The sequence below is a fragment of the Procambarus clarkii genome, chromosome 56, assembly GCF_040958095.1.
Source record: "Procambarus clarkii isolate CNS0578487 chromosome 56, FALCON_Pclarkii_2.0, whole genome shotgun sequence".
Lineage (NCBI taxonomy): Eukaryota > Metazoa > Arthropoda > Malacostraca > Decapoda > Cambaridae > Procambarus > Procambarus clarkii.
The window spans coordinates 24,508,605-24,536,247 of record NC_091205.1 but is presented as its reverse complement, the minus strand read 5'-3'; the positions used below and the strand labels follow the sequence as shown (position 1 = coordinate 24,536,247).

General features: G+C 41.4%; 3 long non-coding RNA genes and 1 other non-coding gene across 4 annotated transcripts; 1 reads left to right on the top strand and 3 right to left on the bottom strand.

The window, feature by feature from the left end:
* Nucleotides 1-6,353: 6,353 nt before the first annotated feature.
* LOC123770763 (uncharacterized) lies at nt 6,354-8,064 on the top strand. Its single transcript, XR_011223069.1, has 2 exons — nt 6,354-6,801; nt 7,462-8,064. It is a non-coding gene; the product is annotated as an uncharacterized protein (transcript).
* A 3,134-nt stretch (nt 8,065-11,198) lies between these two features.
* LOC138353120 (uncharacterized) lies at nt 11,199-13,251 on the bottom strand. Its single transcript, XR_011223068.1, has 2 exons — nt 12,545-13,251; nt 11,199-11,508 (listed from the first exon to the last, which is right to left on the bottom strand). It is a non-coding gene; the product is annotated as an uncharacterized lncRNA (long non-coding RNA).
* Nucleotides 13,252-14,766: 1,515 nt separating this feature from the next.
* LOC123770770 (uncharacterized) lies at nt 14,767-17,053 on the bottom strand. The gene is made up of 2 exons (XR_006774405.2): nt 15,937-17,053; nt 14,767-15,282 (listed from the first exon to the last, which is right to left on the bottom strand). It is a non-coding gene; the product is annotated as an uncharacterized lncRNA (long non-coding RNA).
* Nucleotides 17,054-19,280: 2,227 nt separating this feature from the next.
* LOC138353118 (uncharacterized) lies at nt 19,281-21,692 on the bottom strand. The gene is made up of 2 exons (XR_011223065.1): nt 21,477-21,692; nt 19,281-19,911 (listed from the first exon to the last, which is right to left on the bottom strand). It is a non-coding gene; the product is annotated as an uncharacterized lncRNA (long non-coding RNA).
* Nucleotides 21,693-27,643: the final 5,951 nt, after the last annotated feature.

The window sequence follows — 27,643 nt, the reverse complement described above, 5'->3', positions numbered from 1 at the left end:
TACAGCCGTTAACATTTAAACAAAAAAAATCCTCACTAGCCAATGTTTCTGTATGGAAAAAATTATCGCAATTATCAAATAAGCTCTTAATGCAGTCATACTTGCGTAGCTAGAAACTGGATTTACCTTTACAGGAAGTTGGTGTGAAGTTCTCCATATTCGCACTGAATATTTTTAATTCTTACGCGACACTGCCTGCTCCTCAGGGGCCTGAAAGCCTTGAACTTTTCTGACTTGCTCAGGAAATGCCTCCAGACTTTTAAACTATATAAAAGCTCAGTCCTTGTATCAATATTTTATTGCGTTACAGTTCCGACTTAGTGTGAAAATTTAAACCACATACCCACCATGATTCCCTCCTGATGAAGCAAATCCAATACTTCCTCGACATCAAAAGTTGAACACATTCTATGGCTACACAGATGAACAGACTCCAGCAACGAGGGCGTCACCTCCTTTTCCTGCATCTTTTGATGTCTTGATCTTTCTCAATCCTTCTACCTACCGTTTGTCAGACTTCCTCATTGGCTTCAAGCTCACCTTGTGTGCTGGTCGGGGAGGTGAGGTAAGGCGGCCAGTAAAGATGTAACAAGGTGAGAGAAGTAGATGAAGAGAGTGGGGTTGGGAGGGAAGGGTGGATGAACAGAAGCAAGTTAATGGAGGAAAAGAGGAGTGAGCTATGGGATAGGGAAGATATCGTAACAGGTGGTTCAGTATGTTACATCCCCATAATTCGGCATCTCATTCCAGTAACACGATTAGCAATAGAGTGAAAGGGTTAGGGGCGAGGCAGGTGGAGGGAGGGGGTGAGGCTGGTGGAGGGAGGGGGTGAGGCTGGTGGAGGGAGGGGGTGAGGCTGGTGTAGGGAGGGGGGAGTTTGGGGGGTAGCATGAGAAGGAATGGGGGGTGGTGCAGGAGAGGAGGGAGAGTGATAGACCTGAGAGCCAGGTGGTCGAGTAGCTGGAGGTGGTGATTGGTAGTTACGAGGGCTTGTGTCTCGGCAGAAATCAGAATACAGTCAGGGAGGGTGAAGTGCAGAAGACTCTCCAATCGTAGTCTTAAGGGGGCCATGGTTCGATTCCCTGTCGAGGCAGAAACAAATGGGCAGAGTTTCCTTCACCTGAGGCGCCTCTTCACCTAGCAGTAAATCGGTTCCTGGGAGTTAGACAAATAATACGGGCTGCATTCTGGGGATGTGTGTGGGTTTTAGAGAGAAATATATATGTAGTAGTTTTGATAAAAGGGAAAAATAAGTCCGGATTCGGTACATTAGACAGCCGACGGTTAGAAAGGCGGGGTCCAAGAGTTAACAACTCGCAGTCACAAGTAGTAAATACACACGCACACGCAGCTTTCGCATCATCCTACTTCCAAAACTCATATTATATTTCTCATTTCCTCATTGTTCATTATCTTGTTCCACATTCCCATTCGTCTGGACTAAAAAATGGGGGAGCGGTATGTATGGGAGACTTCAGCATATATCCCAATTTTATTTGTATTTTTGGCAGGTTATATTCACCCTTAAACAAGTTACCCAGTTCTTTGTATCCAGTTAAGTTTACGTTCATTGTTGTGAATTTTGTAACCGAAATTGTATTATTTTTTCTGTTGGGAATATTTCTTTTTCCGTTTTAAAGATACGCGAACAAAAAAAAAAAACAGCAATTTCGTAAGCAGTAGTGGCCAAAGAGGCGTAACAACTGACAGAAATCCTTCAGTGTTTGAGAGTATTGAGATGAATAAGTAACATTGGAAGTCGGTCGGATGGAGTGCCTACGAGTTTGGTCATCCCGATAGCCTTCGCTGTTCGGGACACACTATCTGGGTGTCTTCTTCGTTATCGTGTGTTAGGGACACACTATCTCGTTGTCTTCTTCGCTATCGTGTGTTCGAAGACACACTATCTTCGCTGTTCGGAACAGAGTGCCTGCCAACACCGTCGAATATGCTTTTGTCGTCGTCTTTCTCGCCGAGGTCACATTATGAAGGCCGAGGAAAAGTACAAGACAAATGTAATAATATTATGTCCAATTTGATTAGGGTCCAGGGCGGACGGAAACGTTTAATAAGGGGCCAGGGCGGACTGGAACGTTTAATAAGGCTCCAGGGTGGACAGAAACGTTTAATAAGGCTCCAGGGTGGACAGAAACGTTTAATAAGAGTCCAAGGTGGACTGAAACGTTTAATTAGGATCCATGGCAGACTGAAACGGTGTCACTTTCTTTTCATTTTTCATGTGTCGGTTGGATTATGAGCTTTCAGCTAAGTCACTTGTGACGTTTTCTCTGCTTGTGGGGCCACGTTTTCGAGACGTATTCTGTGCTTGGGAAGCCACATTGTCGTGACGTATTCTCTACTTGTTAAGCCACCTATTGGAGGCTTAACAAGGTGGGGCTCGGTATTGTATCTTGAAGAATAGGTGGGGCTCGGTATTGTATCTTGAAGAATAGGTGGGGCTCGGTATTGTATCTTTAAGAATATGTGGGGCTCGGTATTGTATCTTTAAGAATATGTGGGGCTCGGTATTGTATCTTTAAGAATATGTGGGGCTCGGTATTATATCTTTAAGAATATGTGGGGCTCGGTATTGTATCTTTAAGAATATGTGGGGCTAGGTATTGTATCTTTAAGAATAGGTGGGGCTCGGTATTGTATCTTTAAGAATATGTGGGGCTCGGTATTGTATCTTTAAGAAGTGCCTCCACTATCTTCCAGTGCTCCACTATAATCCTTGCTAGTACACTGCAGGAAAGACGTCCCAAGGTCAACCTGTGTGCTGCTTCACTCTCTGCTGTCTGCCCTCAGTCACCGGTACCTCGTCACCTCACAGAACAGCAGACTACAAGATGGGCAACATTATTAATTGGAGGGTTAACTGAACAAATCCATAAGGGTTGTGATGAGGGTTCGAACCTTTCCACTGGATATTCCCAGCTGCACCTTAGGCGCCTAAGACACAGCTGGGAACATCACGTGGGTAGGTTCGAATCCTCATCACGGCCCTTGTGGATGTGTTCATATGATATATCACGCTATTGTGATTTTTGTGTGTGTGGAGGGTTCAGTGTTTTAACCCGGAACCTGGAACATAGATGGCGCTGAGGTTCGTCATATAGAGGGATACTCGCTCCTATATCGGTGATCTCCTTAACGTTGTGCTCACTACTGCTCCAAGCCGACGTCCGTGTGTGTACTCTGGGAAAGATATGTTCTTTGTGTTTTTCCCTATACTGTCCTTGGGGTTTACCCGCTCAACCTGTCCTCACACGTAATGCCCTGAAATACTGACGTTTTCGCCAACCACGTCAAGATCTACGTGCTTTAATGAAATGAATAACACCTCATTATTTACGCTCCGTCGGGATAATTAGCATCGACGACGTTAGGTTCGTACGCTTCTGGTTACGCAAAACCACTTTAAAATGAATGCTTATCAAATCGCCAGGTTGGGGACTTCCCCCCCCCCCCCCCCCTCCACCATTCTCTGTCTTCCTACGCAGCAAATTCCAGTTTACACATCCTCGAGTCACTATACAGGTCTGAGTCATGCAGTGATGAGCGGGAACTGTCATATTATAGTGTGAACTGCAAGAAAATCTGTCAAGAAATATTTATTATATATTATCGTATAAACTAATTTTTCTCTCAAGACTGTATATATATATATATATATATATATATATATATATATATATATATATATATATATATATATATATATATATATATATATATATATATATATATACAAAATATACAGCGCTACAAAAGACCAGAGACCAAAAAGTTTCTTGTTCCAGCGCCTCAGTGTTGCGATTCAGAGGAGAAATGCCTGTTGCGTCTTGGGCACTAGTCCAACTTCAGAGGAATTCGAAGAAGTGTTTGACTTGCAACAATGATCGAACCCGTCTGTGACATTCATCAATGTTTCCCATTGTCGTGTTTTTCAAGAGATCCATAACCTTTAAGCACCTTTTTATATTATTATTTTTGTATCAACCCATGTATATCTTGTAACCATCAAATACATAATAAAGCACAAAAAATAAAAAAGGAAGGGGGTGGTAGGAGAAAAGCACACAGAAACTGTATTGGAGGGGATCTAAACATTCCCTCTAATGCGTTATGCGTGGTTTCCTCCGAGGCTATGGGTCCCCCTTCTTCCAGCTAGAGGTGGTACACCCTTCCATTTTAATTTATTATTATTGTTTTATATATATATATATATATATATATATATATATATATATATATATATATATATATATATATATATATATATATATATATATATTATTAAATATGACCGAAAAAGTAAGATTAATAATTCTAACACGAATTTTCTCAATATTTCTTATGTTTCTTTTCACTGTTGATGGTAATTGAAAAATCAATTCTCCAAAATTCATTTTTTTTCTAGTCTAGAAATAAAATATTTAGACTAAAAATAAAAATGAATTTTGGAGAATTGATTTTTCAATTACCATCAACAGTGAAAATAAACATAAGAAATATTGAGAAAATTCGTGTTAGAATTATTAATCTTACTTTTTCGGTCATATTTAATAATATATGTCTACAGGAAAGACTGCTACCAATATATATATATATATATATATATATATATATATATATATATATATATATATATATATATATATATATATATATATACATATATACATACTCTAAATGGGGTAACCAGCAGTGGTCGGGTCTGTATGTATGTATTCCTTCTCTCTCTCTCTCTCTCTCTCTCTCTCTCTCTCTCTCTCTCTCTCTCTCTCTCTCTCTCTCTCTCTCTCTCTCTCTCTCTCTCTCTCTCTCTCTATTTCTATATATCTTAATCTCCATCTATATCTGTCACTCTGTTTCTCTCTATCTATATATCTATCCATTTTTATCTAGCTCTATTGTATTTATTCTCTAGAGAATTCACGTGTGAATATTTTGACACCAAATTTAGTTATAACGCAACAATTTATTGGGAGAGGTGTTCTTCAATAACAACACAGTAACAACATTATCAATAGAAACACTGTTGAATCCACTTTAATATAAATTGCAAAGGCATACAGCACAAATAATAGTAATGGCTTGTACAATTTGGAACCATTTTCAAATCATTAATTAAAAAAACTTAGTAAGATGATTAAGTCACAGCTATCCCATTAGGAAAAGGCTTCCATGAACTCTCTTGTATTGGCCATTAGGCCTTCTTCATTTTTCCTCTTATTTTTGTGTTCTGTAGCTAATATTATTTTCCACCTCACGTCACAATTTTTTCCTGCCTCTAGTATATTCAAGTATTGTATTTCATTGATTATACTTTTAAAGATGTATTAATCCGAAAACGCTCAAGTCATTTCTTAGTTAATGTTTCATTCGTGGTCATATGTGTAGACGTTACCAGTAGTTACACCAAGTTACTCCAGTTATCATTAGTAACGGTAGTAATAATGCCAGCAGGTCACAGTATTAACAACAGTAGTAATTAGTAATTTTATCTTCTCACAGACATAATAACACAGGATAACAAAATAATAACAATACATTAGACGTTGAGATGTAAGTCTCGTACTAATCACACACTCAGCAACCTGTCCTCTTAAAAAGAACGTCGCTTTTGGCCGTTTGCCCGTATGGCCGAATATGGACGTAATTTGAAAATGAAAAAAAAATTGAAAATAAATTTGGGATTTTTTTTTTCAACAACAGTAAGTTAAGGGTCCTCTGATAGGTTAGGTGGGCAGGAAATTCTCATAAAGTTTCAAAACGTTATGAAAAACGTTAATTGAAAGTTCCTCTTCTAAGCTGTCCGAGCAGGACCGGACGACTCAAACAGAAAACGGAACAGTACGTCACTTTTGTGAGTCGATTTCATTTCAAATTGCGTCCAAATTTGGCCATAGTGCGCATACGAGCCAAAAGTGACGTTATTTTTAAGAGGACGGGTTGCATTCAGACTTTGATACCTTGATACAGCACTCAGGAGAGGGCGAAATACTTGGTGTCAATTCCATACATAAATTTCACAAATATACAAGTGTGGTTTTTTTTTATCCAACAGTAGTAATAGTAACTGAAATGGAGAATGATACTTAACAGCTATATTTACTAACGTATAGGATAGTATATGTATATATAAAGCACATTTGAAAGACGAGGCCATGGAGCATCCACAGGTACACATGGTAATGTATGTAGAGCCATACATACGCACACCGGTGTCAGCTGTAGTTAGCTCACACACACACACACACACACACACACACACACACACACACACACACACACACACACATGAAGTAGAGCTTTCTGAGCTGTTCTTTCTGTACAGCAAAAACACACAAACCATTTCATAATAACAGCGTACATAACATACTGTATTTTAAAGAAAAATCGTCATTGACGTTATATTAACACATTGTATGGCATTTCATTTTCCATATGATTATGCAAGATAACTAAAAAGATATCAACTTCATGACATGCTGAAGGGCTAGCGTCAAGGTATCAGTTTTGTCAGTCAGTGCAGGTATAACCCCGCTCCATGTGCCAGGGAAGTCCACTACGGGCTCACCATAGTACGTGCTACTTGCAACTTTTTTTCTCCGAGTCGTTGAATCTAAAACAACAACAAGAAGTCAAGAAGGATGTGTAATGGAGGATGAGCAGGAAGAGGGCGGAGCCAGGACGAGCCTCCTAAGTGGGTATATAAGGACGAGCAACTCGACACGCCTGCACAGTCAACAACACGCAGTGCTCGACACCCAAACCTCTTTCAACATGAAATTTGTGAGTATCAATGTTATGATCCTGTCGTCACTTCCCCCAGTTGTTAGCGTTGTCGCCCCGGGTCCGACTCCGGGCAAGACACGAGACGGATTCATTCACGTGCGTTCGCCTACTAGTAAACAGGAACATCCGGGAAAAGGACCTTGATAAATCCTCACATTTGTATTGTTCCCCCAGCAATGGGAAACAAAAAAAAAAAAAAAGCCTTGATTCTTAGATATGTTTCTGATCAATAATAATTTGTGAAGTCTTCAACCAACATCACCCTAATTTTAAATGCATTTTGTTCTCAGAATTATCTGTAGAGGCGCTGATTCTTTACTCTCATTGTAAAGTGATTGGTGTCAACTGATGCATAATAACTTAAGGATAGGTCTTATAAGCAATCACCTTATGCACAAAAAATACAGTATGTAGTGTGTTCTTGTATTTAGGTTATTTCCTTCATGAAATGCATCACCAATGGCTCGTTTGTTGTATTATAGCATGCTTAATCTAAACCAACCCAACTTATTCTTTCATAAAATAATCCTACCCTATTTAACAAGATATTAATATTTACATCAGTAACAAGAGCAGTGTCGGAAACGCATGTTTAGAAACTGGCGGTATATTCAATATAACCACAGGGAAGTCATTGTTTTGTTCTCATCTTTACAGTTGTCATTGATGTTGGTGATGGTGGTGGCCCTGGCCGCCCTGATGGGGTCAGCCCGAGCCATGCCTGACCCCTACGCATTGGCTGACCCTGATCCCGCTGCTGACCCCCAGTTTGGATTTGGTCGTGGTGGATTTGGTCGTGGTGGATTTGGTCGTGGCGGGTTTGGTCGTGGCGGGTTTGGTCGTGGCGGGTTTGGTCGTGGATTTGGTCGTAGATTTGGAGGTGGATTTGGTCGTGGCGGGTTCTTTGGCTAGTCTTCCGCTGAATTCTCTACGACCCTCGACCTCCTCTCACGCCATGGATCCTGACAGGAAAACTTATGAACCCAAGAGTGTAGCGTCAAAATTCAACAGACGTAGACCGCGTCTATTGCCAAGAAAGATTACATTTTTCAATTCTTCAGCCTGGAGGGATCGCACTGGAGGAATCCTGGACCAAGTGTGCTCGTGGAATCCAACGCCATCATCCTCAGCCTCCACCAACGAAGAGGAAGGTTGATCCTGAAGTCAAACTTATGTTGTTGGGAATGTCCTTGTGAGTGTTTCAAAAATGAACAATCGTTAAAAGAATGTTTAAAACAATAAATGTATTTTCTTATAATATATACTTTTTTATTTAACCTATATATTGGTTCCCTCAACCAATGTTGATGTATGAACTGTATAATATACATATTCAACCAATGATGAATATAAAAACCCTGTATATATATATATATATGCAATTGACGATCACAAAACACTGATCATTTTATGCGGAAAATCCACAGAGAAATATGAAATGAGGTGAACGTTTCGGCTTTGTTAAAGCCTTTGTCAACACCAGACTGACTAAGGAGAAGGGAGAAGGGGGGAAGATATATAGGCCGACACCTGACCAACCCATCCCAAGGGTTGGTCAGGTGTAATTAACCAAAAACAGGTATAGCTTAGCTTAGAATGGTCAAAGAGGATAAAGCGGTCACAAGATTAAAGAAAAGCCTCATGAACACACAATACATGAATATACAATTAAAATGAGACATTGTAAGCCCCTCTATCAGAGTTGTTTAAGTTTAAGTTTAAGATTCCACAACAGTTTAAGAAACAACTCTGATAGAGGGGCTTACAATGTCTCATTTTAATTGTATATTCATATATTGTGTGTTCATGAGGCTTTTCTTTAATCTTGTGACCGCTTTATCCTCTTTGACCATTCTAAGCTAAGCTATACCTGTTTTTGGTTAATTACACCTGACCAACCCTTGGGATGGGTTGGTCAGGTGTCGGCCTATATATCTTCCCCCCTTCTCCCTTCTCCTTAGTCAGTCTGGTGTTGACAAAGGCTTTAACAAAGCCGAAACGTTCACCTCATTTCATATTTCTCTGTGGATTTTCCGCATATATATATATATATATATATATATATATATATATATATATATATATATATATATATATATATATATATATATATATATATATATATATATAGGGGCGTACCACCACTGGTGCAATTATAGGGACCCACAGCCTCAGAGAAGGGAACACAGAGCATTCAGGGAAAAACTTGCCATTTAACTCTGAATACGAAAGAGAGTTCGCTTCTACCACCCCCCTTTATATATATATATATATATATATATATATATATATATATATATATATATATATATATACTATATATATATATATATATATATATATATATATATATATATATATATAGTATATATATACATATAGTATATATATATATAGTATATATATATATAGTATATATATATATAGTATATATATATAGTATATATATATATAGTATATATATATATATATATATATATATATATATATATATATATATATATATATATATAGTATATATTTATATATATATATATATATATATATATATATATATAGTATATATATATATATATATATATATATATATATATATAAATATATATATATAGATGTATATATATGAATTACTATACAGCATTTAAATATAAGATATTTTGGTATCTGAAGGAGTTAGTAGTTGATATTGTTATGACTTATATTTACATAATCTGTAAAAAGCCTACCGTATGCCTCTCTATATCATATACAACAATATACATCATAGGTAGTTTAATCAGGGACTGAGGTGTCAACATGGGTTGAGGTATTAACAGGGGTTTAGGTGTCAACATGGGTTGAGGTATTAACAGGGGTTTAGGTGTCAACATGGGTTGAGGTATTAACAGGGGTATAGGTGTCAACATGGGTTGAGGTATTAACAGGGGTTTAGGTGTCAACATGGGTTGAGGTATTAACAGGGGTTTAGGTGTCAACATGGGTTGATGTATTAACAGGGGTTTAGGTGTCAACATGGGTTGAGGTATTAACAGGGGTTTAGGTGTCAACATGGGTTGAGGTATTAACAGGGGTTTAGGTGTCAACATGGGTTGATGTATTAACAGGGGTTTAGGTGTCAACATGGGTTGAGGTATTAACAGGGGTTTAGGTGTCAACATGGGTTGAGGTATTAACAGGGGTTTAGGTGTCAACATGGGTTGATGTATTAACAGGGGTTTAGGTGTCAACATGGGTTGAGGTATTAACAGGGGTTTAGGTGTCAACATGGGTTGAGGTATTAACAGGGGTTTAGGTTTCAACATGGGTTGAGATGTTAGCTTTGTATTGTCACCTTAACCCATGTAAATTTGTTTTAAGTTAAAAAGAAAAGGTCTATTATAAGAAAATATATTTTATTATTCTAAGCATTCTATTAACAGTTGTTAAATTGTTAACTGATGGTAACAGTTGTTAAACTGTAGACCATCTGATTAAAACAATCAGATGGTCCCTGCCAACAAGTTGATTGTAGCTTCATGATTCTTCTAGTGTGGTGGAGGCTGGTGATGAAGGCGTTGGGTTAGCTCCAGTATAGTTTATCCAGGATCCCTCCAGTACAGTTTATCCAGGATCGCTCCAGTACAGTTTATCCAGGATCCCTCCAGTACAGTTTATCCTGGATCCCTCCAGTATAGTTTATCCAGGATCCCTCCAGTATAGTTTATCCAGGATCCCTCCAGTATAATTTATCCAGGATCCCTCCAGTACAGTTTATCCTGGATCCCTCCAGTATAGTTTATCCAGGATCCCTCCAGTATAGTTTATCCAGGATCCCTCCAGTACAGTTTATCCAGGATCGCTCCAGTACAGTTTATCCAGGATCCCTCCAGTACAGTTTATCCTGGATCCCTCCAGTATAGTTTATCCAGGATCCCTCCAGTGCAGTTTATCCAGGATCCCTCCAGTATAGTTTATCCAGGATCCCTCCAGTATAGTTTATCCAGGATCCCTCCAGTATAGTTTATCCAGGATCCCTCCAGTATAGTTTATCCAGGATCCCTCCAGTATAGTTTATCCAGGATCCCTCCAGTATAGTTTATCCAGGATCCCTCCAATACAGTTTATCCAGGACCCCTCCAGTATAGTTTATCCAGGATCCCTCCAGTATAGTTTATCCAGGATCCCTCCAGTATAGATTGTCCAGGGTCCCTCCAGTATAGTTTATCCAGGATCCTCCAGTATAGTTTATCCAGGGTCCCTCCAGTATAGTTTATCCAGGATCCCTCCAGTATAGTTTATCCAGGATCCCTCCAATACAGTTTATCCAGGACCCCTCCAGTATAGTCTTACGGCTGAACGTTGACAATTTTGTCATGTTCGGCATTAGGCGCGGTTTACGTGTATTTAAATTACAATTATTTGGGTCATTCGTTTTACTGTCAGGATCCATTGCTAGCGAGGAGTCGATGGCTGGTGAAGTATACAGCTGAAGATTAGCCAAAGAAGCCTCTACGTCGACCGAACCCGCGTCGACCGAACCCGCGTCGACCGAACCCGCGACGACGAAACCCGCGTCGTCCAAACCCACGACGACCAAAGCCTCCACCAAATCCAAACTGTGGGTCAGCCGCGGGGTCAGGGCCAGCCAGGGCGTAGGGGTCAGGCATAGCTCGGGCTGACCCCCATCAGGGCGGCCAGGGTCACCACCACCAACACCAGCGACAACTGAAATGATGAGAATGTGCTATTAATTCCTTGTGGTTATACTCGCATTCTACTGTCAAGTCGTACATATGTTTTTCACAAAGCTCTTATATATATATATATATATATATATATATATATATATATATATATATATATATATATATATATGTCGTACCTAATAGCCAGAACGCACTTCTCAGCCTATTATTTAAGGCCCGATTTGCCTAATAAGCCAAGTTTTCATGAATTAATGTTTTTTCGTCTACCTAACCTACCTAACCTAACCTAACCTAGCTTTTTTTGGCTACCTAACCTAACCTTACCTATAAATATAGGTTAGGTTAGGTTAGGTAGGGTTGGTTAGGTTCGGTCATATATCTACGTTAATTTTAACTCCAATAAAAAAAAATTGACCTCATACATAGAGAAAAGGGTTGCTTTATCATTTCATAAGAAAAAAATTATAGTAAATATATTAATTCAGGAAAACTTGGCTTATTAGGCAAATCGGGCCTTGAATAGTAGGCTGAGAAGTGAGTTCTGGCTACTAGGTACGACATATATATATAATATATATATATATATATATATATATATATATATATATATATATATATATATATATATATATATACATATATATACATGCAAACAAGCCTGAATGGTCCCTAGGCATATATGCAACTGAAAACTCACACCCCAGAAGTGACTCGAACCCATACTGCCAGGAGCACTCTGCAACTGGTGTACAGGACACCTTAACCACTCGACCAACACGACCGGACAAAAGATGATGGTAGCCGAGGCTAATTCCCCATCATCCCGCCGGCACTCTGATGGCAATCTTGGCGTAGTATTTTATCAAATCACCTCATTCTTTGGGGCACACGTGAGGAACACGAATGCGAACAAATGTTATATTATATAGATCAATGTTTGGTTTACGACGTCACGTGTTCCAGCTCCTCTCCTGCCCCAGGTAGAACAGGAGTCCAGACGACCGCTGCTCGTCTAAGTTGAACCAGGAGTCAACGCTTGTAATGTGGGTACTCACAAATTTCATATTGAAAGAGGTGTAAGTGACGAACACGGCGTCTTGTTGACTGTGCTTTCGCACTGTGCTGCTGCTCCTTATATACACACTCGTGTTTTTTGTATTGCTGCCGCCGGATGTGGGTAGTTTATTGAGCACCCTATACTCGCCCAGCGAGCGGAAACGTAACAGGTATTACAGAGGGCACAAAACGTATTAATCTGACCTAAGAGGAGATTTATACATTAACACTTATGTGTGGTGGTTTAATGGTGATGGGCAGTATTCCCCTTACAAAGTACTGACGGACCTGACTGACTCTTGGGTAATCTCTAAGGTTGTGTTTGGCCCTGTGAATCAGTGAAAGGTCTTCTTTAACTCTTCCCTGGAAACACAAACCGTAACTGTCACTATTTTCCGCTTGTTACAACTTGTAATAAAGTTGTTACATCTTGGCTTAACGTGTTTATGACGTATTAGAACGTTGTTACAACTTGCTATATTGGTTGTTATAACTGGTTAGGAGGTGTTAAAACTTTTTCGAACGTTGTAGCAACATCGTAGTTTCGCTGTGTGTTTGGCGGGTTACGTGTAATTTTCGTATTCTCGTGTTCTTCATACCGGGTGTATGTTCCTGAAGACGTCACGCTGTTGATGAAACGTTGTAATACACTGGAAAGACTTAAGTGATCTGGGGTCTCCTCACACTTTACAATTTAGATGGTAAAACTGATGACGTTGACGTTCCAACATTTCTTGAACAGTGGTTTGCTCATGTCCTCTGTCTGAGTAGCAACTCTGGATAAATGCTTCACCCACGTACAACAGATCCTGAACACTTCCTCTAATGTATGCCTAACTAAATACCCAATTGTAAACTATAATAATAGTAATATATATACGAGAAAATACTGATTTGGAATACACGGTATTTTAAAAATTGATGAATGGATCTTTGTGGTCGATCAAAGCTCGAAGTAACCTCGTCTGAGGACGGGTTGAGAGGAAGACTATTCGAAACATTTATCTCCGTTGATCAGGTCATTATGATTCTAGCATTTGTTAGTGAACGCTGCGTAGTGTTGAGTGGGACGAAAATACGTCAAGTGTAACTAAATAATTTCTCCTCTTCTCCCGGATAAGAGAAGCAAGTGTTCAGTTACAGTGAGTTATAAGGACTGGATATATAGTTGTTGAAGTGTTGTTAATAACTTCGGTGGTTGATTGGGCCTGAGACCAACCGCTCCAATGTTGAACAATTAGCGCGTCACAGCTTGTTTGTTGACATGCGCTGGTGCTTTAATTGTTGTTGTTGTGTTGATTTAGGGGCGACGACGATCGGCTTTAATTGTTCCTTCCTTCTTTAATAAGGACCTAAAAGTGTGGAGCTACACAGCCCTCCAGGCTTGGTGCCTTCTTTTGATAATTACTTATTCTTTAGCCCTTACACAAGTGTTCTTTTGTACGTGGCTAATGTCGTAGGCATTGGTGACCTCACTAAACGACGTACCCCAGCGCCCTCGTCCTCCCAAGGTAAACAACTCCACGATCTTCAAGTGTCCCCTTCAACTGAGCTGCTTACATATATGGATTAAAATATGATCAGGTCTTTGGTGAGTGAGGATTTACATGCATAAAGAACATATGATTAATTCACTTTCATTTCATACCATTTCAGGTAAGGAATTGCGTCTCGTCGAGCAGAGGAACTCGCCAATCTTAAGGTACGTTCCGGTTTGTTTCTGTTTCCATAGCAAATTTTTCAGACTTTTTGTAAACCCAGAGTGTGGAAGGCGTTCGCGATTTTCTGACGTGCTACGTACCTTGTGAAGGTTCCGGGGATCAGTGGCCCCGCGGCCCTTTCTCCGACCCTGCCTCCCGCGGGTGGTCGTCTGGTCAACCAGGCTGTTGGACGCAGCTGCTCGCAACCTGACGTATGAATCACTTCTGATTGATCAGCTATTCGTTAGAGGTGTTTATCGAGTACTCACCTGAACCCTGTGAGAGGCCGGCCAGCTTACTGCAGGACTAGCCAAGTTGGAATAGATATGTATAGGTCTGCAGCCCGCCAAGCAATATATATATTATAACCTGTATATAATATATTTGGTTATATATAATATGACCAAATATTTCATATGACAGGTTATACGTGTCATTTTGGCCATTTTGATTGGATTTATATTACTTATCGTCTGTTCACATATAATTTTTTTTACATCATAAGGCAAAGAAAAATACAATTGATAAATATATTTATTTATTTTCGAAGAATTCTGCGGGAATTTACGAATTTCTAACCAATTTGTTACCAAACAACAATAGTGATGGAAGTACATATAATTTATTATCATTTATTTGGCATCACACTATCGATAAAGTTTGTTATTCACGTATTCATGAAAATGTTTGGAAAAATCATTTATTTAGGCAGCCTCGTCGGCATGTTTGATTGGCTGCTTTTTATTTATATCCTATACCCCCTTTTTTTTGTTCGTTTTTTTTTATTCTTCGCGTTTGTAAGATTATCCGCGGAAACCACGGCGAAATCCGCCACCAAAGCCTCGACCGCCAAAGCCTCGACCGCCAAAGCCTCGACCGCCAAAGCCTCGACCGCCAAAGCCTCGACCGCCAAATCGTCCAAACTGTGGGTCAGCCGCGGGGTCAGGGTAAGCCAGGGCGTAGGGGTCAGGCATAGCTCGGGCTGACCCCATCAGGGCGGCCAGGACCACCACCATCACCACCACCATCAGCGACAACTGCAACAACATTATTTCCATCTCGTTAAGATTATGCTAATGCATGCGTTAATGTACACAAATGACATAGACAAGGAATGGCGGCGATGTTGTGCCGTACTAACAACTCTTGATTGGCATTTCACTTTACGTTCCTTCTATTTCGTGCCCCCGACTGTGTTTAAGGACCGTAAGAAGACACAATGCTCTTAGCTGTACTCAACCCCTAGAAACACAGCAGCAAAATGAGACAATGCTGTTAGCTGTACTCAACCCCTAGAAACACAGCAGCAAAATGAGACAATGCTGTTAGCTGTACTCAACCCCTAGAAACACAGCAGCAAAATGAGACAATGCTGTTAGCTGTACTCATCCCCTAGAAACACAGCAGCAAAAGAGACAATGCTGTTAGCTGTACTCAGCACCTAGGAACACGGCAGCAAAAGAGACAATGCTGTTAGCTGTACTCAGCACCTAGGAACACGGCAGCAAGAGACATCCATTGCTCTTAGCTGTACTCAACCCCTAGTAACACAGCAGCAAAATGAGACAATGCTGTTAGCTGTACTTAGCACCAAGGAACACGGCAGCAAGAGACACAATGCTGTGAGCTGTACTCAGCACCTAGAAACACAACAGCAAAAAGAGACACACATTGCTGTAAGTTGTACTCACAAATCTCATGACGGAGGGATATAATGCTCACGCCTTAGCTGACTGTCCTGTCTGTCTGGAGGAGGCGAAACTCTCCTTATATACACGCTTGTCAGAGCTGGCGACTCTATTGGCTCCTCCCTCCAACTCCCTCACAAGAGGCCATTTTGACGCGTCATCCTGTACCCAGCCAAACAAAATCTGGACACAGCAGCTGTCCTTCGGGAGGAAATAAAGCTCTTATAGGCTTCCAGAGGAACACGTCATGTCTGCTAACTATGCTTATTTTGCCAATTAATTCTACCTTTTTTTCAGCTAATGCTGTCCAGCTAATTCTTTTTTTTTTTGCCAAGTGGACACCGCAGGTAGATTACGACTGGACACCACAAGGTAGATTACAAGTGGACACCACAGGTAGATTACGACTGGACACCACAAGGTAGATTACAAGTGGACACCACAGGTAGATTACGACTGGACACCACAAGGTAGATTACAAGTGGACACAAGGTAGATTACAAGTGGACACCACAAGGTAGATTACAAGTGGACACCAGAGGTAGATTACAAGCGGACACCAGAGGTAGATTACATGTGGACACCACAAGGTAGATTACGACTGGACACCACAGGTAGACATCAGTGAGTTACGTCACAGTAAAATAAAAAAGGGGAGGGAAAACGAGAGTAAGTAATGAAGGAAGGAAGAAAGAAAGAAAGAAAGAAAGAAAGAAAGAAAGAAAGAAAGAAAGAAAGAAAGAAAGAAAGAAAGAAAGAAAGAAGGGGGGGACACAGTAGTTTGTACCCGGTAGTTACACTGCTCAATAAAGTCGTTGGTAGAACAACCAAGACCAGGTAACTGCCTGAATGCAACCAGTGCAACCTTCATTTGTAATTATTTCTTGGTTCCATGCGCTGCCCTTTTGGCTCCGTGGTGTAAATTGGTTTGGTGTTGGGCTTTAAGATCTATCAGCCCTCATAGAGGGGTTATTAATAACCTTCGAGCGGTTGATTGGCTTTAATAATCCTCCTGCGGTTGATTGGTTTTAATTACCCTCCTGCGGTTGATTGGTTTTAATTACCCTCCTGCGGTTGATTGGTTTTAATAACCCTCCTGCGGTTGATTGGTTTTAATAACCCTCCTGCGGTTGATTAGTTTTAATAATCCTCCTGCGGTTGATTGGTTTTAATAACCCTCCTGCGGTTGATTGGTTTTAATAACCCTCCTGCGGTTGATTGGTTTTAATAACCTTCCTGCGGTTGATTGGTTTTAACCCTCCTGCGGTTGATTGGTTTTAATAACCCTCCTGCGGTTGATTAGTTTTAATAACCCTCCTGTGGTTGATTGGCTTTAATAACCCTCCTGTGGTTGATTAGTTTGAATAACCTTCCTGTGGTTGATTGGCTTTAATAACCCTCCTGCGGTTGATTAGTTTTAATAACCCTCCCGTGGTTGATTGGCTTTAATAACCCTCCTGTGGTTGATTAGTTTGAATAACCTTCCTGCGGTTGATTAGTTTTAATAACCCTCCTGTGGTTGATTGGCTTTAATAACCCTCCTGTGGTTGATTGGCTTTAATAACCCTCCTGTGGTTGATTAGTTTTAATAACCCTCCTGTGGTTGATTGGCTTTAATAACTCTCCTGCGGTTGATGGGCCTTAATATCTTCAAGAGGTTGTTAGTGTATATAAGGTTAGCTGTTGTTTATTTAGTGGCGACCTCGTCACGGAGAAAGACAAATTCAGCTTTGCGCCTAATCGTTCCTTGTCGGCCGGCGACTACCGTGCCTCACGGCAGATGAACACGCTGTGAGGCAGATGCTTGCAGATCCGTGAAGTTCCAAGGGCAGGCGAGCAGAGGGCCTTCTACCCCACACAGAGAACCTGCTAGAAGACTGCCGACATTCAGTGACCTCTGGGCCAAGCCACCGTCTCCTCGGCCGAAGATCTAACCGGAAAACTGGGAAAAAATCTAACTCCCGTGTGTGACTCCAGGTGTTATGTGCGGCAGACGACGAATCTGTCCGGGCCGTCGAAGAGCCTGGTTGGACCGGGACCAACGAAACGGTCCGGGTCTGGCGGCAATATCGAGACTCAATGGTCTCGTGTCACGTATTCCGGCGGTTACCAGGCAGACCATTTGTCCAGACCTCCGGCCGTCTTCAAGGTTGAACTAAGAGTTCGTATAATAGGGTCGAGACTTTGTTTCACCCGAGTCAGCTGTTTAACGACAGAAAAAAGTATTTAGCATCTTTGTTTACTAGTTAATGAATGGTTATTTGTTTTCATTCCCTGTTTTATTGCCTAAATTAGGTTAAGCTGTACTTAAGTGAGCCTATTCGTGTGGGCTGTTAGGTACTCGTTTAGTTGTGTATGGCTCCTGGGTCCCGCCTCTCGGTCCTTAATCGATTGGTGTTTATATAGATTCCAGAATAAATTGGGTTCTGTCAAATCTACATTTATAGCTGTGAATGGAGTTTAATTCCATTACTTCAGCTCTCAGTTTAAACTATTTGTTCCCTATCCTAACATGAAATCATCATTTCTAATTATTTCCGTCGCCCATTTATATACATAGTTCTCATCTGTGTGTTTTCTTGGTCGAGGATTACCCATGCTAAATAATCTGTTCATGTTTACCCTGTCTTAGTCTCCTGAGTATTTTGTATGTGGGGATCATGGCTGCCTTATTATTTAGCCTTACCTCGTAACTCATACCTCTCGGCTCCGGAACTTGACCAGTTGGGATACCTCCAGACATTCTTTAGCTTCGACGTTAGACGAGACGTCGTCGTGCCGTCTCTTTCTAGTGTGTGGTCTGGTCAACATTCTTTAGCTTCGTTTTGCGATTAAAGTTATAATGATTCCACGCTGTTGCTTTATATATTCCTCAATTAGACTATGAATGGTATACAAGGTCACGAACGATTCATTTTTCCCTATTCCTAAACGCAGTTCTGATTAGCCAACCTTTCATATGCAGCTGATGATATTCAGTTTATGTGGGGCTTCTGGTAACAGGTTCCCTGTAATATCAACCACCAACTCTATTTTTTTCTTTCTCTCTGTACCATTTCACGAGCGTTTCTATCCCCCATGTGGCACTTTGTGTCCAGACTCCTGTTCCCAGCACTCTGCTTCATTACTTTGCACATGTTTGAGTTGAATTCTAGTAGCCATTTGAAGGACAATTCTTTAAATTTTTCCTGGCCAACATGTTAATTATTTATGTTAACTTAATAAATTAACATAAATAATTAACACATTATGTTAATATAGATTTTAATTGTATTTGAAGGAGTCATATGTTGTCACTGAATAAAACAACTGCATATTTCAATAGAACATGGAATAAAAGAACAACATATGAAAAAATACATTTATTTTCCCCAAGCATTTTTTTGTAACAGTAATGTCTGAAGAATCAGTTGGACAATACCTAGATATCAGAAGTTTATTGATCTTGAGATTCAAGATTCCTCTAGTGTAGTGGAGGCTGAGGTTGAGAGCTGGATGATAGGGCCAGTAAAGGTTGTCCAGAATCCCTCCAGTGCGATCTCTTGCCGCGCTGGAGGCTCGGAATTGTCGTAGATTTTTGTATTAGGTTGTTAGCTTGGTGGATTCAGATGGATTCTAACGTGGATTCGTAAATTGGTTTGATGTTATACGTTTTTCTGTCAGGATCCATTGCTAGCGAGAAGGTCGAGGGTGGTGTACAGTTGAAGGTTAGCCGAAGAAACCGCCGCGATGACCAAAGCCGCCTCCAAAGCCGCGGTGTCCAAAGCCGCGGTGTCCAAAGCCGCCTCCAAAGCCGCGGTGTCCAAAGCCGCCTCCAAAGCCGCGCCCACCAAAGCCGCCTCCAAAGCCGCGCCCAAATCCACCAAATCCAAATTGTGGGTCAGCCGCGGGGTCAGGGTCAGCCAGGGCGTAGGGTTCAGGCATAGCTCGGGCTGACCCCATCAGGGCGGCCAGGGCCACCACCACCACAAGGCACAACTGAAACATTGAAGAAATCAATTATTTGCGCGTGTTTTAAGTATAATATTTTGTAACATGATTTTGATTAAATGCAGGAAATTAGCGGGTTTAAGCCCTGTCATCATTCTTAACTGATCCTGTAAGACCGTGCCTCATTCTTAGTTCTAAGAATATTCCTTGTAGGCCCTTCTAAGACGCTCCTTGGAAGTCCTCCGCGGAGTTTTAAGCCAGTGAAAGTAGAGGTTTAGATTATGACTACAATGTCATGAAATTGTGGCAACTTGTAATGTGGAGTATTGCTTTTTGCCCCTCATATATATACCGTCCCAGACACTATTTACGGATTTATAAGAAATTTTTAAACCAGATTGCCTGAGAGTACTCACCAGCTAATACTGTAGTGTGTGTGTGCTGGACGATATATATATACATTGATATATATCGATGTATAATATATATATATATATATATATATATATTATATATATATATAATATAATATATATATATATATATATATATATATATATATATATATATATATATATATAATATATAATATATAATATATATACACACACACACCTCACACAACGGCGATGCCATTGTGACCTGGCGATGGATCACAATGGCATCGTCTTGAAAGCTAATCTTGCGAGCCACACAAAGTAGTACAATCTTAAGAGCCAGCACAACATAAGTGGCAGCGCACTTCTAGGTGAAGCGGATCCTCTGTGCATCTATTACAAAAACACTCTTGGAACAGGTTTGGCCACGACAGCCTGAAGGACAGTTTGGTGCTTAACCAACGCTGTCTTATCTCAAGGCCAGAGAGGAGAACTTCAGGAGCGAACTCTCTCTGCACCAATACCGTAAAAACATATATATTTTTCGGAATCGATAAGATAATTATGTGGAGGGAGCACTGACCCATTGTGACTATCGCCCTTGGCAAGGATCAGGGACTGGACGGAGGAGAGGAACGGTGCTCAACCACTGGACCTCTGGGAATCGAACAGCCAATTTGCAAGAAGCGCGGCTGTCGCTGTATATACAGACTAATCCAAGTGATTGGGTACCATGGGGGTCCTGTGGCGTAGTGGTCGGCGCAGTTAGTCACACTCGAAAGGTTCCGGGTTCAGTCCCTAAGTAAAATAGAAGAGTTTGGGTGACGTTTCATCTCATCTGATACCTCTGTTCACCTACACTGAGCAGTTGTGGAACACCTCTCAGTGTACACACACTTGAGCAGTTGTGGAACACCTCTCAGTGTACACACACTTGAGCAGTTGTGGAACACCTCTCAGTGTACACACACTTGAGCAGTTGTGGAACACCTCTCAGTGTACACACACTTGAGCAGTTGTGGAACACCTCTCAGTGTACACACACTTGAGCAGTTGTGGAACACCTCTCAGTGTACACACACTTGAGCAGTTGTGGAACACCTCTCAGTGTACACACACTTGAGCAGATGTGGAACACCTCTCAGTGTACTTGAGCAGCTGTGGAGCACCTCTCAGTGTACCTATATCCCTTTACACAAAAGGAAGAATCCTAAAAGATAAAAAGTTTGAACTCACAAACTTCATGTTGAAGGAGGAGAGTTAGCGTTGACGGCTTCTTGTTGAGTGTGTGTAGGAGGGACAAGGCGCAGCTCCTTATATACCCGGGTTCCATAGTTCCGCTCGCCCTCTGGCTCCGCCCACTTCTTGGTCATTGGCTCTTTGCCACACAAAAAACCTTTGGTTCCTTGTAGCAAACTCTTAAGGTCAGAATGCTCTTAATATTTTTTTGTCAATCTGTTATTTTTTTCCGGCATTAATTCTATGGAAAAAAAGGCATTATATAGATTGAAACTTTTTTTTTTAGCCTTTTTGCAAACGTTTTCTTTGAAATGCGTTGCATATACTATTTTCTCGAGCTCGTATAGATTTCAGCATTTACAAATTAGCGATTGCGATATCTTTATTTTAATTGCTGGGTCTGGAAGATGCGCAGATTAGCCAGCCAGCCACGGGAGCCGGTCGGCCGAGCGGACAGCACACTGGACTTGTGATCCTGTGGTCCCGGGTTCGATCCCGGGCGCCGGCGAGAAACAATGGGCAGAGTTTCTTTCACCCTATGCCCCTGTTACCAAGCAGTAAAATAAGTACCTGGGTGTTAGTCAGCTGTCACGGGCTGCTTCCTGCGGGTAGAGGCCTGGTCGAGGACCGGGTCGCGGGGACACTAAAAAGTCCCGAAATCATCTCAAGATAACCTCTCAAGATAACCCTGAATGGATTGCAACACTTAGCCATAACGTCTAATTTAGTAACACGCGATAACATCCGCTGCGACTCTGAATGTCCGCTCTACTGATGAAGCAACTCGTCCTCCTAATAGAACGTCGCATTTTTGACGTATACTCTACTACCTCAGGCCAAAAAAATGGTCGTACGAGAAAATAGAAGCGGCTCGCGGAATTGACGTACTGTTCCGTTTTCTGTTTTGGGTCCTCTGGCAGGTTAGAGATAAGGGCACTTTAGCACGACAGTTTTTCGACGTTGGGGAACCTAAGGAGGACGGGCTGGATGAAGGAACTTGCTGACGGATGCATGTGTCTCTAAGACGTACAGATGTGTCTCAAACCACACGTGTGGTTTGAGACACACGTGATCTGCACACCTGTAGGTTGAGATTCAGGTGATTTGTACACCTGTAGGTTGAGATTCAGGTGATCTGCACACCTGTAGGTTGATATTCAGGTGATCTGCACACCTGTAGGTTGATATTCAGGTGATCTGCACACCTGTAGGTTGATATTCAGGTGATCTGCACACCCGTAGGTAGATATTCAGGTAATCTGCACACCTGTAGGTTGATATTCAGGTGATCTGCACACCTGTAGGTTGATATTCAGGTGATCTGCACACCTGTAGGTTGATATCAGGTGATCTGCACACCTGTAGGTTGATATCAGGTGATCTGCACACCTGTAGGTTGATATCAGGTGATCTGCACACCTGTAGGTTGTTATTCAGGTTATCTAAGCAGGTGAGAGAGAAACTAATCTCCCTCACACTCATATCTGTGCGGCATGAATCACAGCCTGGTTGATCAGGTATCCTTTGGAGGTGCCTGATCAACCAGACTGTGACTCGTACGTACGACCAGCCGCGTCCAACAGCCTCCTGGTTGGCCAGTCCAGCAGCCAGATGGCGTATTGTACGAGGTAATTAGGTTTAGATCCGTGCGTAAATTATTGCGTGACGCACGGGTTGCGTCCAGGGGGTCCTTGGCGTATTCCCGAGGCTCGAGAATATGAATATATATATATTTTTTTGCGTAGCTCGACAGGGGCATACTTGGGCGAGTATCCAAGGTCAGCGTAGAGTGAGTATACTCACGCGCGTCGACTACTCTTATTTTGACTCATTGATTGAGATGTGTAGCCTTAGTAAACAAAGTAGACTCGTCTGGTTTACGTTGTTTATTCACTGGTTTACGTTCCTCGTTCCTGGTTTACGTTCCTTGTCCCTGGTTTACGTTGTGTCCCTGGTTTACGTTCCTCGTCTATGGTTTATGTTCCTTGTCCCTGGTTTACGTTCCTTGTCTCTGGTTTACGTTCCTCGTCCCTGGTTTACGTTCTTTGTCCCTGGTTTACGTTCCTCGTCCCTGGTTTACGTTCTTTGTCCCTGGTTTACGTTCCTCGTCCCTGGTTTACGTTCCTCGTCCCTGGTTTACGTTCCTCGTCTCTGATTTACGTTCCTTGTCTCTGGTTTACGTTCCTCGTCCCTGGTTTACGTTCCTCGTCCCTGGTTTACGTTCCTCGTCCCTGGTTTACGTTCCTCGTCCCTGGTTTACGTTCATCGTCCCTGGTTTACCTTCCTTGTCCTTGGTTTACCTTCTTTGTCCCTGGGTTGGTTTATATTGTGTATACCATTGTTTTCCCAGTGTGTTGCGGCCTTGGGCGCTCCCGGCCGCTCCCCCCCCCCCCGCCCCCCCAAACACGATCCTGGCTTGCCGTTCTTCTTAAGTCACGCCTCGAGTCAAGGCCTCGTAAGTGTCATCTTGCAAATTGCACGAAGCAACACTGCAGTACGCAAGAAGCCACATTTTTTAAAGTACGCAAGAATACATCACTTTTGCAAGACGCGCTAAGCAGCACTTTGTAACGCAGGTGATGAGTCACAATAACGTGGTTAAAGTATGATGACCAGACCACACACTAGAATGTGAAGGGACGACGACGTTTCGGTCCGTCCTGGACCGAAACAATCGACTTGAGAATGGTCCAGGACGGACCGAAACGTCGTCGTCCCTTCACATTCTAGTGTGTGGTCTGGTCTTCTGCACTTTGTAATGCAACACTGCATGCAGTGTGCGCGAAGCAACACAGCACGAATTGGACAAATATCCGCGAAAAATTGCTATTTAAATGTTAGAATCAACGTGTCCTCATCCGTGTGAGTGGAGGCCGGTTTGTCGCCTGTCTGTTGTATCGACAAATTTTGCGTGCATTATGAGGATATCCTCAAGAACACGAGAGTTAATAAAGTAATTGCAAAGCTCCAGGTAGTTCATGGTGGGGGGTCTAAATAACTGGGCATTCGGTGATGTAGTGTTTGTAGTGGGTGATGTAGTGTTTGTAGTGGGTGATGTAGTGTTTGTAGTGGGTGATGTAGTGTTTGTAGTGGGTGATGTAGTGTTTGTAGTGGGTGATGTAGTGTTTGTAGTGGGTGATGTAGTGTTTGTAGTGGGTGATGTAGTGTTTGTAGTGGGTGATGTAGTGTTTGTAGTGGGTGATGTAGTGTTTGTAGTGGGTGATGTAGTGTTTGTAGTGGGTGATGTAGTGTTTGTAGTGGGTGATGTAGTGTTTGTAGTGGGTGATGTAGTGTTTGTAGTGGGTGATGTAGTGTTTGTAGTGGGTGATGTAGTGTTTGTAGTGGGTGATGTAGTGTTTGTAGTGGGTGATGTAGTGTTTGTAGTGGGTGATGTAGTGTTTGTAGTGGGTGATGTAGTGTTTGTAGTGGGTGATGTAGTGTTTGTAGTGGGTGATGTAGTGTTTGTAGTGGGTGATGTAGTGTTTGTAGTGGGTGATGTAGTGTTTGTAGTGGGTGATGTAGTGTTTGTAGTGGGTGATGTAGTGTTTGTAGTGGGTGATGTAGTGTTTGTAGTGGGTGATGTAGTGTTTGTAGTGGGTGATGTAGTGTTTGTAGTGGGTGATGTAGTGTTTGACAGCTTTGAGAAGAGCAAGATTCTCATTACCTTCCTTGGGTGATGGGTGTGTGAGATATTTGAATGATATAGAGGAATGTAACAGGTTGATTGCATTTTAAAGGAATGTTGAGCTGGATGAGCTTGTAGGCATGTTTACTTAGCCATTTATTATACAAGGAGTGAGTCGGTATGTCGGCACCAGACAATAGGGTGTTAACAGCACAGAATAATTTGTCTCTGAGCAATACAGGAGATGTAGGATCTCTCATGACTTTAAGGCAAAAGGTCGTGTTGACTTGATTCTCTCTAGTATGGTTGGAAGCTTCAGTTCTTCCCGCATGTTGATGATTCTTGTGCATCTTGGGGCACCAAGATTCATCCTCATGGTTTCAGTCTATATTACTTCTAGTTTGTTCAAAACAGAGGCGGTGAAGTTAATTAAGGATAAGGCATGATAGTCAACTAGAAATCTAACAAACATTATGTAGAATAGTCTAAAATATTTAACATTGCTAGACTATTCTACATAATGTTAATTTTTTTTAAATACATGAGGTACATCTGCATTTGTGCAGCTACCCTAGACTATATGAAGTGGAGTACAGTGTGTCAAAAAAGCTAACTAGGTGATGTTAAGAAATCCCCATCACACAGGATGGTTAGTCATACAGAGGCATGTGATAAGTAGTCTGCACTGGCAGACTCCGGATGCATTTTGAGGATATCATCAACACAAGATTGAATAAGGTAGCAGTGGTACTCCATGGAAAACCAAACCCCCATTTTAGACTTCAAAAGCGTCCTTGGTTTTCGCAATTGGAGCCAACCCTCTTTACAGAGGGTCATGGGGGTCGACCCAAACCATTATGTGACACTCATATAATAACAAATCACCATAGAAAGCTGCATGATGTTAACTACTAGCGTTTGGTTTTCTGCCTCAAACAAATATCCACAGCTATTCTACTTTACAGATTTAGATAAACCCATAGAATTGCTACCCACTGAAGCTGTTAGTGCAAAGAAAACACTTCAGATCAAAATCCAGCTGGTAAAATAGCCTCCGGGAACAACTAGGGGGTCGTTTCACAAGCCGTCGGCCTCCTGTCCCCCGTCGAGGCTAATAGACATGGTAAAATTCAGGTAATTAACGCTAAATTAAGTAACGAAACGATCCCAGTTTCTTTCGCAAGATTTAAAACTCTGAAATAAATCTGAAGTCCCAATAAAATTGCTCGTGACGTATTTCAAGGGAAATATTTGCCAAGGTTTTAAAATTACAATCTATTTGCTGCTACATTTTCCCCCATAAATAATGCAAGATAACAAACATTACGATCACCTTTCCGCGTGTGTGTGGAAATTACAGGGAAGCAGGTCTTGGGTTGTGTGTGAGAGGTAATGACCATGTTTGGGCGCACCGGGAAACGCGAGCTACCGTTGAGTTTAGGTAGTAGATAGGTGTACTACCTATTTACTATATAGGTGTATAGTAGATAGGTAGATAGGTGTAGATAGGAACCTGCATCGCGTCGCCCGCACCAGCTAAGGATTCTCACCCACACTGACCACCTCCACCTTAGTTGATTGCTCCCATGTAGTCTGACAACTTCCTCATAATCTGACTACTCCCATGTGTTTTTGACTACTCCCAGCTGCTCTCTCAACTTCCACATATTCTGACTACTCCCATGTGTTTTTGACTACTCCCAGCTGCTCTCTCAACTTCTACATAATCTGACTTCTTCAATTCGGTTTTCTAATTACAAATGCATTTAATATTGTATACTGATTTAGAATCAATATCTTCCTCATCTAATTTATGGTACTTATTTACGACTATTGCGTTGAAGAATTTTTTTTTAGATCTCAGTGACGAATTTATGCTTTCATCTAAGTCCTCTCGATCTTTTGGTTCTTAATTTAACTAATAATCTTGTATGTCCTTATCATGTCTCCCCAGATTATTTTTCCCTACAATGTGGTGAGGTGCTGTTCTCTTTGTCTTCATACCTCAGTCCTCTCAGCTTAGAAAATAGCATTGTTGCATATAGGTATGTTTGATTTTGTTATGTATGGTTCTTATACCATGGCAGCATACTCAAGACTTGCTCTGACGTAGGTTGTTCATCGTTCGTATGCTCCTTTGACCAAATTTCTGATGACAAAAAGTGCACGCTGTCCAATTTAGCTTCTGCTGCCGTCGGCAGTTTGTTGATGCTGGTTTTATAGTTTTTGTTAAGTCTCTTCTTAAGTTATTTCTCTTTTTCTGGTGGAGGAAGGTGTCTCCCGCTCATTAAGTGATGTATTACTGGCCTATCACTCCTGGTTTTTATTTGGACAACTTTGCGTTTGTTTGTATTAGAATCTAGTGTCACACACATCTAGTCGTAGCTCAGTCGATTAAGGCGCGTCTGGGATCCTCTTGGACGTAGGTTCGAAACCTCGTCACGGCCCTTGTGGATTTGATCAGTATCTATTATTAACACTTCCTCCGGAGTGTATCTCGGTCATTTTGTAAATGTAGCAGAGTCCTCGTGTGTATATT